The sequence below is a fragment of the Hylobates moloch genome, unplaced genomic scaffold (genome assembly GCF_009828535.3).
Source record: "Hylobates moloch isolate HMO894 unplaced genomic scaffold, HMol_V3 SCAFFOLD_8, whole genome shotgun sequence".
Taxonomy (NCBI): Eukaryota; Metazoa; Chordata; class Mammalia; order Primates; family Hylobatidae; genus Hylobates; species Hylobates moloch.
Window position 1 is genome coordinate 63,578,208 of NW_026652283.1, and position 14,503 is coordinate 63,592,710.

Below are 14,503 nucleotides of genomic sequence, written 5' to 3' on the forward strand. Positions count from 1 at the left end.
CACACTTGAGACCCTGGGAGGATCAAAGAGGCTGATGTGACAGTTCATGAAATGGGGAGGAAGCAAACCGTCCCCCACTGCCAACACTAACACAGCTCTGTGCTTGAGGGTCTGGGAGAGCCCAGTTGCCAAGTGTCTGCCTGCATTTTCTTTGAGGGGGCCAGCCCCAGAGCAGGTCAGGAAAATTGTGGCTTTTATCAAGCAGACACTGTGGCTCTCTTTGAGGATGGCCAAAGACTCACTCATGTAACTACAACACATGTGGTCTTTTAAAGAGAGGACATGAATATTTTCATTAACCGGGAAAGAAGGTGCCCACATGAGACTTCATTTATTTGGGAGACTTAGGGCAAGGCTGAAAGGGGCAGGATGTTTATAAAGAAATTAAGAGTGAGGGCTCTGGAGACAGACTGCCTGGGTTTTAATCCTGGCCCTTTAAGTTACCATTCTGTACAAGTTACCATTCTGTACAACGTAAGCAAATTCTAACCTCTCTGCCTAAGCTCCCTATCTGTAAAATGAAAGTAATGGTAATACCTACGTCACAGGCTGTCCTGGCAATTAACATGTGAGAAGTACTTAGAACACTGCTTGGCACATGGTAAGTCCTCAATAAATGTCAACTGCTATCGTTATTTTCAGGATAGAAGGGTGGTATCCAAATTCTGGGCTTACACAAGGGGTTTTTCATAGAGAGAAGTCCACAAAGGTAGAAAGGGTAGTCCTTGGTGAGCCTTGGATGGACTTGGCCAAAGAAGTTTACATTTTTATGTAGCCTGGGCAACAGAGCGAGATTCCATCTCAAAAAAGAAAAGAAAAGAAAAGGGCCTCCTGAGGAAGAAACTGGTGGTGCTGTGAATTTTGAATTAGAGGTATGCTCTAGAAACTGACCCTGAGAAAATATCTTGCTTTATCTCTAGTTCTTCCCCATATAACACAGAAAGATACTCCTATCATTTATTGTGTCCAGCATCTAAGTATTAAAAATTAAAACATCTTGGTAATTTAACAAAATTTAATAAAAGTTCTTAACAAAACACTAATTCCTCAGAGATTGTGTTATGAGTTACAAGTACAGAGTACCTTTATTATATTATATATTTTATATTATATTATATTATAATGAAGCTCAGTAATTTTCATAAGAAATGTGATTTGGAAACTGAGAATACTCTTTTAAGAAGATTCTCTTTTCCTAGCTCCATGTACTTTTTTAATGGTAGAGCTAACATTTGGATCTGTGCAACTACAAGTAAAATAGATCTTACACATTTTGGCCAAAAGGCCAAGTTACTTCAATTACACAAATGTATGAGAAGAAAGCCCAGTATAAATAGGTTTTTCAAATACTCCTTGAAATCAAATTCAAAATGTTACTCCAAGTGTAAGTCACAAATTTTACAAATAGAATGATTTGCAGAGGCCCAAATATTCCATTTACATTATATTTGGAACACTAAGCAATTTGAATTTAGGTCCATATTTTTCTGTGTGTGTGTGTGTGTGTGCGTGTGTGTGTGTGTGTTTTATACTTTAAGTTCTGAGATACATGTGCAGAGTGTGCAGGTTTGTTACATAGGTATACACGTGACATGGTGGTTTGCCGCACCCATCAATCCGTCATCTACATTAGATATTTCTCCTAATGCTATCCCTCCCCCAGCCCCCTACCCCCTGACAGGCCCTGGTGTGTGATGTTCTCCTCCCTGTGTCCACGTGTTCTCATTGTTCAACTCCCACTTATGAGTGGGAACATGTGGTGTTTGTTTTCCTGTTCCTGTGTTAGTTTGCTGAGAATGATGGTTTCCAGCTTCATCCATGTCCCTTCAAAGGACATACTCTCATCCTTTTTTATGGCTGCATAGTATTCCATGGTGTATATGTGCCACATTTTCTTTATACAGTCTATCATTGATGGGCATTTAGGTTGGTTCCAAGTCTTTGCTATTGTGAACAGTGTGGCAATAAACATATGTGTGCATGTGTCCTTATAGTAGAATGATTTATAATCCTTTGGGTATATACCCAGTAATGGGGTTGCTGGGTCAAATGGTATTTCTGGTTGTAGATCTTTGAGGAATCACCACACTGTCTTCCACAATGGTTGAAAGAATTTACACTCCGACCAACAGTGTAAAAGTGTTCGTATTTCTCCATATCTTCTCCAGCATCTGTTGTTTCCTGACTTTTTAATGATCACCATTCTGACTAGCATGAGATGGTATCTCACTGTGGTTTGGATTTGGATTTCTCTAATGACCAGTGATGATCAGCTTTTTTTCATAGTTTGTTGGCTGCGTAAATGTGTTCTTTTGGGAAGTTTCTGTTCATATCTATTGCCCAATTTTTGATGGGGTTGTTTCTTTTTTTCTTGTAAATTTGTTTAAGTTCCTTGTAGATTCTGGATATTAGCCCTTTGTCAGTTGGATAGATTACAAAAATTTTCTCCCATTCTGTAGGTTGTCTGTTCAATCTGATGACAGTTTCTTTTGCTTTGCAGAAGCTCTTTAGTTTAATGAGATCCAATTTGTCAATTTTGGCCTCTGTTGCCATTGCTTTTGGTGTTTTAGTCATGAAGTCTTGGCCCATGCCTATGTCCTGAATGGTGTTGCCTAAGTTTTCTTCTAGAGTTTTTATGGCTTTAGGTCTTACATTTAAGTCATTAATCCATCTCGAGTTAATTTTTGTATAAGGTGTAAGGAAGGCGTCCAGTTTCAGTATTCTGCATATGCCTAGACAGTTTTCCCAACACCATTTATTAAATAGGAAATCCTTTCCCCGTTGCTTGTTTTTGTCAGATTTGTCAAAGATTAGATGGTTGTAGATATTTGGCATTATTTCTGAGGCCTCTATTCTGTTCCATTGGTCTATAGATCTGTCTTGGTACCAGTACCATGCTGTTTTGGTTACGGTAGCTTGTAGTATAGTTTGAAGTCAGGTAGCATGATGCCTCCAGTTTTGTTCTTCTTGCTAAGCATTGTCTTGGCTATAAAGGCCATTTTTTGGTTCCATATGAAGTTTAAAGTCGTTTTTTTCTAATTCTGTGAAGAAACTCAATGGTAGCTTGATGGGAATAGCATTGAATCTATAAATTACTTTGGAAGGTATGGCCATTTTCACGATATTGATTCTTCCTATCCATGAGCATGGAATGTTTTTCCACTTGTTTGTGTCCTCTCTTATTTCCTTGAGCAGTGGTTTGTAATTCTCCTTGAAAAGGTCTTTCACATCTCTTGTAAGTTGTATTCCTAGATACTTTATTCTCTTTGTAGCAGTTGTGAATGGGGGTACACTCATGATCTGGCTCTCTGTCTATTATTGGTGTATGAGGATGCCTGTGATTTTTGCACATTGATTTTGTATCCTGAGACTTTGCTAAAGTTGCTTATCAGCTTAAGGAGAGTTTAGGCTGAGACGGTGGGGTTTTCCAAATATACAATCATGTCATCTGCAAACAGAAACAATTTGACTTCCTCTCTTCCTATTTGAATACCCTTTATTTCTTTCCCTTGCCTGATTGCCCTGGCCAGAATTTCCAATACTATATTGAATAGGAGTCATGAGAGAGGGCATCCTTGTCTTGGGCCATTTTCAAAACGAATGCTTCCAGCTTTTGCCCATTCAGTATGATATTGGCTGTGCGTTTGTCATAAATATCTCTTATTATTTTGAGATATGTTCCATCAATACCTAGTTTATTGAGAGATTTTAGCATGAAGGGGTGTTGAATTTTATTGAAGGCCTTTTCTGCATCTATTGAGATAATCATGTGGTTGTCTCTGGTTCTGTTTATGCGATGGATTACATTTATTAATTTGCATATGTTGAACCGGCCTTGCATCCCAGGTATGAAGCTGACTTGATCGTGGTGGATAAACTTTTTGATGTGCAGCTGAATTTGGTTTGTCAGTATTTTATTAAAGATGTTTGCATCAATATTCATCAGGGATATTGGCCTGAAATTTTCTTTTTTTGTTGTGTCTCTGTCAGGTTGTGGTATTAGGACGGTGCTGGCCTCATAAAATGAGTTAGGGAGGAGTTCCTCTTTTTCTATTGCTTGGAATAGTTTCAGAAGGAATGGTACAAGCTCCTCTTTGTACCTCTAGTAGAATTCGGCTGTGAATCTGTCTGTTCCTAGGCTTTTCTTGGTTGGTAAGCTATTAATTACTGCCTCAATTTCAGAACTTGTTATTGGTCTATTAAGGCATTCGACTTCTTCCTGGTTTAGTCTTGGGAGGGTGTATGTGTCCAGGAATGTATCCATTTCTTCCAGATTTTCTAGTTGATTCACATAGAGGTGTTTATAGTATTCTTTGATGGTAGTTTGTATTTCTGTGGGATCAGTGATGATATCCCCTTTATCATTTTTTATTGTGTCCATTTCATTTTTCTCTCTTTTCCTCTTTATTAGTCTGGATAGCAGTCTATCTATTTTGTTAATCTTTTCAAAAAACCAGCTCCTGGATTCATTGATTTCTTGAAGGGTTTTTTCTGTCTCTATTTCCTTCAGTACTGCTCTGATCTTAGTTATTTCTTGACTTCTTCTAGCTTTTGAATTTGTTTGCTCTTGCTTCTCTAGTTCTTTTAATTGTGATGTTAGGGTGTAGATTTTAGATCTTTCCAGCTTTCTGATGTGGGCATTTAGTGCTATAAATTTCCCTCCAAACACTGCTTTAACTGTGTCCAAGAGATTGTGATATGTTGTGCTTTGTTATCATTGGTTTCAAAGAATTTATTTATTTCTGCCTTAATTTCGTTATTTACCCAGTAGTCATTCAGGAGCAGGTTGTCCAGTTTCCATGTAGTTGTGCAGTTTTGAGTGAGTTTCTTAATCCTGAGTTCTAATTTGATTGCACTGTGGTCTGAGAGACTGTTTGTTATGATTTCTTTTCTTTTGCAATTACTGAGGAGTGTTCTACTTCCAATTATGTGGGCAATTTTAGAATATGTGTGATGTGGTGCTGAGAAAAATGTATATTCTGTTGATTTTGGGTGGAGAGCTCTGTAGATGTCTATTAGGTCTGCTTGGTCCAGAGCTGAGTTCAAGTCCTGAATATCCTTGTTAATTTTCTGTCTCATTGATCTATCTAATATTGACAGTGGTGTGTTAAAGTCTCCCACTATTATTGTGTCAGAGTCTAAGTCCCTTTGTACATCTCTAAGAACTTGCTTTATGAATCTGGGTACTCCTGTATTGGGTGCATATATATTTAGGATAGTTAGCTCTTCTTGTTATATTGATCCCTTTACCATTATGTAATGGCCTTCTTTGTCTCTTTTGATCTTTGTTGGTTTAAAGTCTGTTTTGTCAGAGACTAGGATTGCAACCCCTGCTTTTTTTGCTTTCCATTTTCTTAGTAAATATTCCTCCATCCCTTTATTTTGAGCCTAAATGTGTCTGCATGTGAGATGGGTCTCCTGAATACAGCACACTGATGGGTCTGGACACCTTATCCAATTTGCCAATCTGTGTCTTTTAATTGAGGCATTTAGCCCATTTACATTTAAGGTTAATATTGTTATCTGTGAATTTGATCCTGTCATTAGGATGCTAGCTGGTTATTTCACGTGTTAAAAGCTGCTTTAAATTTTGTATTTTTACTTTTTACTTATACATAATATTTTATATTTTAAGGGAGGTGGATGTGATATTTTGTTACATACATAGGTTGTATAATGATCAAGTCGGGATAGTTGAGGTATTTATTACTTTGATTATTTATTATTTCTATGGGAACAATTCAAGCTACTCTCTTCTAACTATTTTGAAATACATAATATATTGTTGTAACAATAGTCACTCTACTCTGCTGTTGAACAATAGAAGTTGTACCTTTTATCTAACTGTATGTTTGTACCTGTTAACCTACCTCTCTTCATCCCTGCTTCACCCACCCACCCTTCTCAGCCTCTAGTATTTATCATCTGTTTTTAAAAGTCCTTCCCATCTTTTTTTTCTCTCCTACCCCTTTTTCCTTCCTTCTTTCCATCAATAAAGATGTAATAAGTATCTTCTCTCTGGTAGATACTGTACCAGATGCTTCCATATTTGTTTTCATCAGCCCAGGTGTTTTTTGTTTGCTTGTTTTCCTATTAAAGCTTCACTGTCAATGATGATGGCAAAGAGCCATGAATAAAGCACCATAACAGTCGTTTCATGAAGTTCTCTTATAAAGGCTCACACTTTATAAGAAAAGTACTATTGCAACGCTTCTTGGGGGGATTCTCCAAGTATTCTTTGAGGCCTTCATTATCTCCCTTTTCAGTTCACCAAGTCCCACCCAAGGAAAGACCCTGGGTAATGATGATCTTTGGTGTCAACTAAGATTCTTAAGAACTGGATCCTTGTTGTGATTCCTATGTGACCTGAAGGTAAGCTAGCAACTCAATTTATCTCATATTTGGTTTCTTAAACTAATATCTTATGAATACTTGCCACATGCTGCAAAATAAATAAAGCACATATATGGACAAATCATTTTGATTTTGGATTCTTTAATAAAAATAGCAGAAATGGCAATAAAGTCATGATTGAAAAAAGTTGTTATTTTAGTGCTGAATTCACATCTTCCTTCGTGGAGTTTTTCCACATCCTTAAGGAGCTTAGAGTAACTTTTAAAAAATAAACAACAAAGTGACTGGAAAGTAGATATTAAGCAATAGTGATGCAAATTATGTGTATCCTATGATTTAATTAAAGAGACCATCTCATAGAAGAGCAACACTGAAAACTTCTGCAGAGACAATGTGGTGCAGTGGAGAAAGCACTGACTTCAGTGCCAGCTGTGAGACCTTAAACTTCTTGGACCTCAGTTTCTACCTCTACAAAACAAGGAAGTTACAGTAAAATATCTATCAGATCTTCTCTAGCACAAAACGCCTAGGATTCTCAGGACCACTTAGCAATAGCCTTCAGTATAAATTTCCAATCATTAATTTGGAAAGTTCTTAGAATTTAAAATAGTTATAATCTCTGTGGTTCTGCTCTAGTCCACTCCAAAACTCACACCTTTTGATGGGTTAGCCAGACAACATAGTGTTTTCTCAGAGTTCTTTGTTCTGAGTAGAGTTATGCTCCAGTTCTACTTCCTCTGGTTTACTTATTCCACATTGTACTAAAATCTGGCATCCAACTGTTTAATAAAACTCATTGCACCACAGTTGAAGGCTCCAGATTATTTACTAGGGTCTTCTTAAATTTCTTCCCACATAATAAGAGTGTGATATCAGCTGAAAGAACATTTCTAAAATCTGTATTCTTCTTCTTGGAGGCAGTTGAACTCAACTTTCAGGGTTTGATCATCTTATCAGTCATCAAAGAAATGTATGGCCAGGATCAAGTATATGGCTATTCTTGAACACTGCCATCACTTTTATCTAGGTGAAATTGAGTTGAATGAGCAAAGGAGGCTGAATAATACTTTTTTCATAGCTTTAAGGTTTAAGATAATTTATATAAAGTACTTGATATGTGGGAGACACACCGTAGGTGGTAGTCATTATCAAGGGATATATTGATTTATTGAGCTCAATTCTCATCAAATCTCATTACCACACAAAGCTCGTGCTAAACAGAAACCTGCACTTTCCCGTAACTATCATGCTTTCTTTTGCCTCTGAGCCATCCCTTCTGCCTGTTCCAATGCCTCATCCCACTCTTTTTAACTGATGAACTCCTATTCAACATTTTGAATCTCGAGATCCATTCATAAATTCAACAATATTTAGTAAAGACCTGCTATGTCCAAGAAACTGCTCTTGATGTTGTGGATATATCAGGGAACAAAACAACCCAAAACTTATTCGTGTTTTCTCCTAACATGTCTTGTAATTACCAGCATGCTCATTTTTATCCCCACTGGATTGTACACTTGCTGGGAGCGAAGACAATGCCTTTCTTAAAAATGCAGCACTGAGCAAAAGTCTGGCACAAAATAGCTGCTCAATAAACACTAAGCAAATACAATTAAGATAAGAAATGAGAATACATAGAAAGAGGAATGGGACAATACCTTGGTAGTGTTATTGGACTACTAATTACAACAGTAGCATGTGAAGAGACTATTCAGGCTGTGATCAATTGAACCCCAGAAACCTTTCTGGTATTCACTATGAACCTTATTCTCAAAAATCACACAAAAAATGTATTAGTCCGTTCTCACATTGCTATAAAGGTACTACCCAAGTCTGGATAATTTATCAACAGAGGAGGTTTAATTGATTCACAGTTCTGCCTGGCTGGGAGGCCTCAGGAAACTTAATCATGGCGGAAAGAGAAGCAGATACCTTCTTTATAAGGCGGCAGGAGAGAGAAAAAGTGTATGTAGGAGAAAATGTTAAACACTTATAGAACTATCAGATCTTGTGAGAACTCACTCACTATCACAAGAACAGCATGGGGAAACTGCCCCCGTGATCCAATCGCCTCCCACCAGGTCTTGTCCTGGTGTCCTTGACACATGGGGATTATGGGATTATAATTCAAGATGAGATTTGGATGGGGACACAAAGCCAAACCATTTCAACAAAGGAGAATTATATGTCTATCTCAGTCTAGGTACAAGTTTACATTTCTCTAGAATTTTTATCCTTTTACCACAGGGGGAATTTTTTTTTTTTAAACATGCTTTTAAGAAAGCCACTAAGGCAAGAGAGAAAAAGGAATAGGACAGTCCCAAAGGAGCTGAGGTATAGACTAATGGATCTTGCAGGGTATTTTCAAAAGACTAGTCAAGAGGGTGGCACTTGTGGAAGAGGAGCATGAAAGGAATATCACGGAAAGGAAAGAAAACCTAAAACAGCAGAAAGAAAAAACTTTTATTAAAAAAAAAGAAGCACTATGGAGGAAATACATCAATAATTAAAAACATCAAAACAGCAAAAACAATAAAAGTAGTAAATGTGGTTATGGATTGTACATACAATTGTTTTATTTGATTTACTCAGCAGCTCTGTGGGTTCTGTAAGAGAGGCATTATCCTCCCTATTTCATAGATAAGGAAACCAAGGTGCAGAGACTTGCCCAATTACATAGCCAGTAGTTGAAGTTCTCACTTACGATCTAAGAATATTCTCACATAGAAAAGGGGAAAGATAAAAAATCAAAGATAAGAATGAAGAGAAAGCAGTGATTAATAAATGTTTGTTGCATGAGTGGGACAGAGATATATAACAGGAAAGACTGAAAATACAAATTTCAACTTCAATGGAGAATATTTCTCTGGGGTCCCTAAACATTTTCAAGACTCTGCCTCCTGACTCCTACAGATATCATTGTAGATATGATGTAACTAAGTGGAAGAAATCCCCATTCTTGTTTATACATTAAGAGATTAGTTAATAAATAGTAAGTCAATTATTATTTGTTGACCACAGTATAAGTCAGGGTTGAGGCAGGAAAGGGATGGCTCACTCAAAGGGTAAAGAGCATTTAATGAAGGGACTATTTACACATTTGCAGGGAGGGAGAATAACCAAGGGATTGCTCATAGTGGGAAGTGGTCTTTACTCGTGGGCCCCGAGGGCAATGAATGAGAGGGAGCACAGACCCCAGTGAGCGCTGCAGCCATGAGAGAGGGCTGCTTGACAAGAGCTGAGGTCTCTGGGTCTCCGATAGGAGAATGCAGCCATGATGGTGACAGTAGAGAGAAGGATGCTGTGCCAAATGCCTTCTTTTCCAAAAAAAGATAAAATCAAGAAATAAAGATGGGAATAAGGGGAAGAAATGAAAGACTGTACTATTTCAACAAAATGTGAAAAAGGAGGAAAAAGCATCTTAAGGTGTGGGAATTTAGAAAATGGGGAAATATATATAAACTTTAGTTACATTTTCCAGTTTTGTCCATTCATTCTGCAACAGTGTAATAAATCTACTACACTGCAGTCATTCAGAAACCTTGGGGTTAATGGGACAATAACACAAAATCGCTGTCCCCAAAGAAATCAGTCCACAAGGACAGACATGCAAGTGAACAACAGCAACAAAACCAGTATAATATAATGTTATAAAAGACATACACACAATTCCGTGGTGCAAAGACAGCAAGTGCTATTCTTGGTAGAGTTGGAGAAGATTTGCAAATGAGAGGGACATCTGAATGGCATTTTAAATCAGCAGTTTTGAAAGACCAGGGAAATAAGGCATCTCAAGTATGGGGAGTGGCTTGTGTCCAGGTGCGGAAACTCTAAAGGACCTGATGATTTAAGGAATTGCAATAATTCAGCATGGCTTGAGTTTGAGGTGGTTGTGGGGAAGTATTATACTAAAGACCATTAACTTGACTCTAAATAACAGTTGCAGATTTTAAAGCAAGAAAGAAATATGGTTACATTTATGTATTAGAAAGACCATTACTGAAGTATTGTTTCCAATTTAAGGAATGGAAGGGGTGGGGAGGAGGAACAGTCATGTATAAATTTATTTCCTCTAAATTTCTATCTTTCTGTCAGTCACTTTTTTCATCTTTATTGTATTTGCTTGATTTTTTTAAAAAGGGGGGGCATTTAAATCTGAGATAAGAAGAAGAGAAGTGCAGAGTGAAAGATGGGGTTTATTTTCACATCGGTGTCATCGCCTTGCAGACATTCTGGTGAGGGCCTGCAGATAAAGGAGCTCTCCTGCTCAAGGACTGACCTTGGTAGGACCTTGGCCACCGATCTGCATTCAGGGAATTTCACTTCTCTTTCCCTTCTAGATGTGGCCAGTCCACCACCAAAGCACAGAAAGAGATATGAGAAGGAAGCTCCGTCTCCTACCCGTGCATCATTATTGGCAACAGTGAGAAGCAGAGCTGGGAATTTGAGAAGCAAACCAATGCCTTCTGCTTCTCTTCATTATTCCTGACAACAGAAGGAAAAGAGGCAAACCTTCACCTTCTGTGGTCGCTTCTGATACTCAACCGGGAACCTCATTCTCAGTAGCTACAGATTTCCCTAATCACTCATCTTAACTTGACACTGCGTTCTAGTGCCTTTCATGAGAAGGGTCTTGGGAGGCCGTAAACCTATGTTGCTGGGAAAAGAATGTACTGCAATAAAGAGAGCAGGGGAGGAGCTGCAGATTTCCAGCTCTCACAGCTTGTTCGCTTGTGGAGACTAGGCTGCAATGTGCTCTTGAAATCTGTTTCTGAGGAAATAAAGAGGCCCCAGAACCTCCCAAGTGAGCGAAAAAATGATTTCCAGATACTCAAATGGAGTGGCCTTCTGGGTACATGAGCTGGATTTGCTTGGCAGTCTTTCCATCTTGCTGGCCAGTATCCTGAGCTTAGCAAAGCAGAAGGCAAATCTTTGGGGACCTAAAAGACATGTGCACGTGCCAGTATTTTTGACAAATGCTCAGTTAATTGTTTTCTATGATTCTACTCCTGAGACACAAACTGTGTGCACCAGGCACCAAGAACTATCCCCATCCCACCACCCCAGATCCCAAGGGAAACTTCATAATTACACACGTTTGGGCCAAACATCTACCCCACAGGAAACGGACAGATCAGCCCCTAGGGATGAAAGAATGATGCAGGGCATGGGAAAGCAGAGAAATCTCCTGAGTGAGAAAGAAGACAAATTCGCACAAGCCTGAGAGCCTATATACCAGTAGGAGAAACTCAGAATTTCTTTTCAGGATACTAAGGAAATGGTGGTCAGAAGAGGCCTGGGTAAGTTGATGAAAAATCTGTATTGTTCTATATCTGGTAAACAATTTAGTATTTGGAAACCACAACATTCCAGGATGGAACTCAATTTTGGATCAGTTACTGGAAATAGTGGCATATACAATGGGTTCCAAAACAGATTATGCATAAGTAGAGATGAGTCAGGGGTCTAAACTTAAAAATCCATGATCTTCATGAATGTTTTTTTCCAGATCTAGCCCTTTTACGATTTTGTCTCTTTTTTGTTCTACAGATTTTTCTAGTTATATTTAGCTCCTGCCATTTACTCATCAAATATTTGTAGTTGCGCACTGTGTAGGATGCTTACGTACTCTGCTCTTGTTGAGTTAGAAAGCTTTAGAAGATATAGCCCTCTGAATGAATGTTAACTGGATGAAAATCTCACCTGTACACACCCATGTTGCTTACTAGAGCAACAGACTGGAATAGTAAAGAACCCCAGTTCTACTACTGACACTGCTGGAAAACTGGCTTCAGCAGAAGATAACTCAATTTCAACATACGATATTTTTGTCAAATGTTTTGAATCAAGAGATTTGTGCACTAGGTATAAAATCTAACCTCTCTATATATGTTTTTAAAGTAATTCTCGTTTGCTTCCACTAAAGGTAGATTTTATAAGCAATGACAACATAACATGCTAAGTCAATCTAAAGATCTGCAATCTAAAGTTTCTTTAAGAAAACTAAGATAATGAGTTACTTATTTAAGGATTAATTATCCATTCTCTTTGGAATTTCAGAAAGAATAGAAACTCCTCAAAAAAAAGTTGAATTTAAAAGGCATTGAAATCATAAAGGTGAAACAGATATGTAGTTGGTTAATAGATTTCACATGCCTGAGAAAATCTGTAAATAACTTCAATAAAATGTTTACTGAAAGAACAAGAGTATAAGAGAAGCAAGTATCAACAGCAATGGCAAAGCAAAAAAAAAAAAAAACTTGAACAAAAAATTTGTCATCAGGAAATAAATGAGTCAGACGAGAAGCAGTATTGGTAAATTCAAGTTTAAAAATTTGACCAACACATTCAATATAAGAAGTAGAAGTCGAATAAAATGAAATTAAGGCAAGAAAAAAAGTCTGAGACAAAGGGAAATAAAGGAAAGAGATTGAATTAATTTTTGCTTCACAAAAATATTTTAAAAATAAAACACCTTATGATTGTTTAAAATCATATTAGCTTATTTTAGGAAGAAAATGCTTTATTTTGTTTTGGCTTGTTTTTCAACCAGGAGATAGCCCAGTCTGTGTGAAATAGAAATACCAACAAGAAACATTTGTTGGATTAAAAATATATCACTACAGCTCTGAAATTAGTATAAGGCTAATTAGTATAAGGCTATTTGCATAGAGAGTGCACTTTAATAAGCAGTAGTAAAACATTTTAGAATGCTTTGTTTGAAAATAAAAAAAAATCCCTCAATGAAGCCTCTTCCAGACATGTGTCATGGGTTTTTTGTTGCTGAATTCTTCCATATTAACAAACTAAGTTGCTCTTCCTTTCATTCCTTTGGCCACAGGATGGATGAAATTCACCGAAGTCTCTACCACAGACATTCTCAGATGGTCCTAATAAAAAGAAGAAACCCAAACCAGAACTGGTGGTCCACATTGTTAGAGTTGCTTAATATCATCACAAAGCAATAATTATCCAACAGCATGCTTGGTGGCTCAACATTCTGAAAGGCAAATGTCAAGGGCACATAGTCTCAACCATGCTGCTAATGGGAGCTCATGTTTTTTGTGTTGGGTGGTCTTGTGTTCTGCCTGGTGGTCTTTCTTCTGCCTGCTATGACAGCACTAATGATTTCATGTACACAGTATTCACTTGTCTCCCTTTAGTAGTGCATGACAAGTCATAAAAGACAGACTGCCCAGAAATGACACTGCAGTATTCCAGACATTTTCCCTCTTGGTGGTGACAGTTCCAAATCAAGCTGGCTCAGTGCTTTTAAGTCAAAGCATTTGTCGAAGTGGTGGTTCAAAACACAGCCTTAGATCTGGAAAATCAAACTAGGCTCTTCTCACCTCTCCCATCATTGCTGGTAATAAATATTCAACTGCTGGACCACAGCTAGCAGATTATGATAGATGACACAGAATAGAATCCAACTCTTTCTTTCTTAACTGTGAAGAACTCATCTTTCGGTTAGAGAGATTTCACTACCTTTTAATAAGCATAAGTAGGTCATTTTACAGACTTTCTTACACACTCATTCAGGATTTCTTTCCCAAATTCCCACAAAGAGTAGCAAGGGAAGCTTCATAGCTGCATAGAATATTAATATAATTTCTGTACAGAGGATCAAAGTATCACATACTCAAAAATCAATCCAGGCAGTTATCAAGGTTTTAACTCTAAAGAATGTTTTAGAACATTCTTCATCAGAAGCTGACCTATAATTCTGTATAGGGCAATCAGACCAAGAATTTCCTCTCAATAGACTTGGGGCCATCATTTAGATTAGGTTTGGGGAATTCAGTGCTACTCCCCATAAACCACCCATCCCAAATAATCTTCCTGCAAAATCCTACACTCACTGCCTCTACTATTCACTGGCCATTTTATTACTTTTGGCCTTTTATTGTGATTAAATTTTCATAATCATTCTTTTGTTAAACGAACATAAATTGAGTCTCTATTAAACCTTTTTAAGACCTAGAAAAAGCTTCTAAACAGGAGTGATACTTGAGCTGGCCATTTTAAGTGCTTCTATCACATCCTTAAGAAATATTTCATGCAGAACCTGCCATGCTATATTGTAATCATTTTGCTTCATTGACTGTTTCTCCTCCTTTATTATAGGTTCCTTGATAGCAGATACCAG

At 37.6% G+C, this 14,503-nt stretch overlaps 1 long non-coding RNA gene across 2 annotated transcripts; it reads left to right on the top strand.

Annotated features, from left to right (window-relative positions):
- The first annotated feature begins 530 nt into the window (after positions 1 to 530).
- On the top strand, positions 531 to 13,772 carry LOC116472303 (uncharacterized). Of its 2 annotated transcripts, XR_004249064.2 has the most exons (4): positions 531 to 601; positions 6,267 to 6,372; positions 10,695 to 11,654; positions 13,196 to 13,772. It is a non-coding gene; the product is annotated as an uncharacterized LOC116472303 (long non-coding RNA). The 2 variants fall into 2 exon arrangements; XR_009214383.1 differs by lacking the exons at positions 10,695 to 11,654; positions 13,196 to 13,772 and adding an exon at positions 6,701 to 7,150 and having other exon boundaries at positions 554 to 601.
- The last annotated feature ends 731 nt before the right edge of the window (positions 13,773 to 14,503 follow it).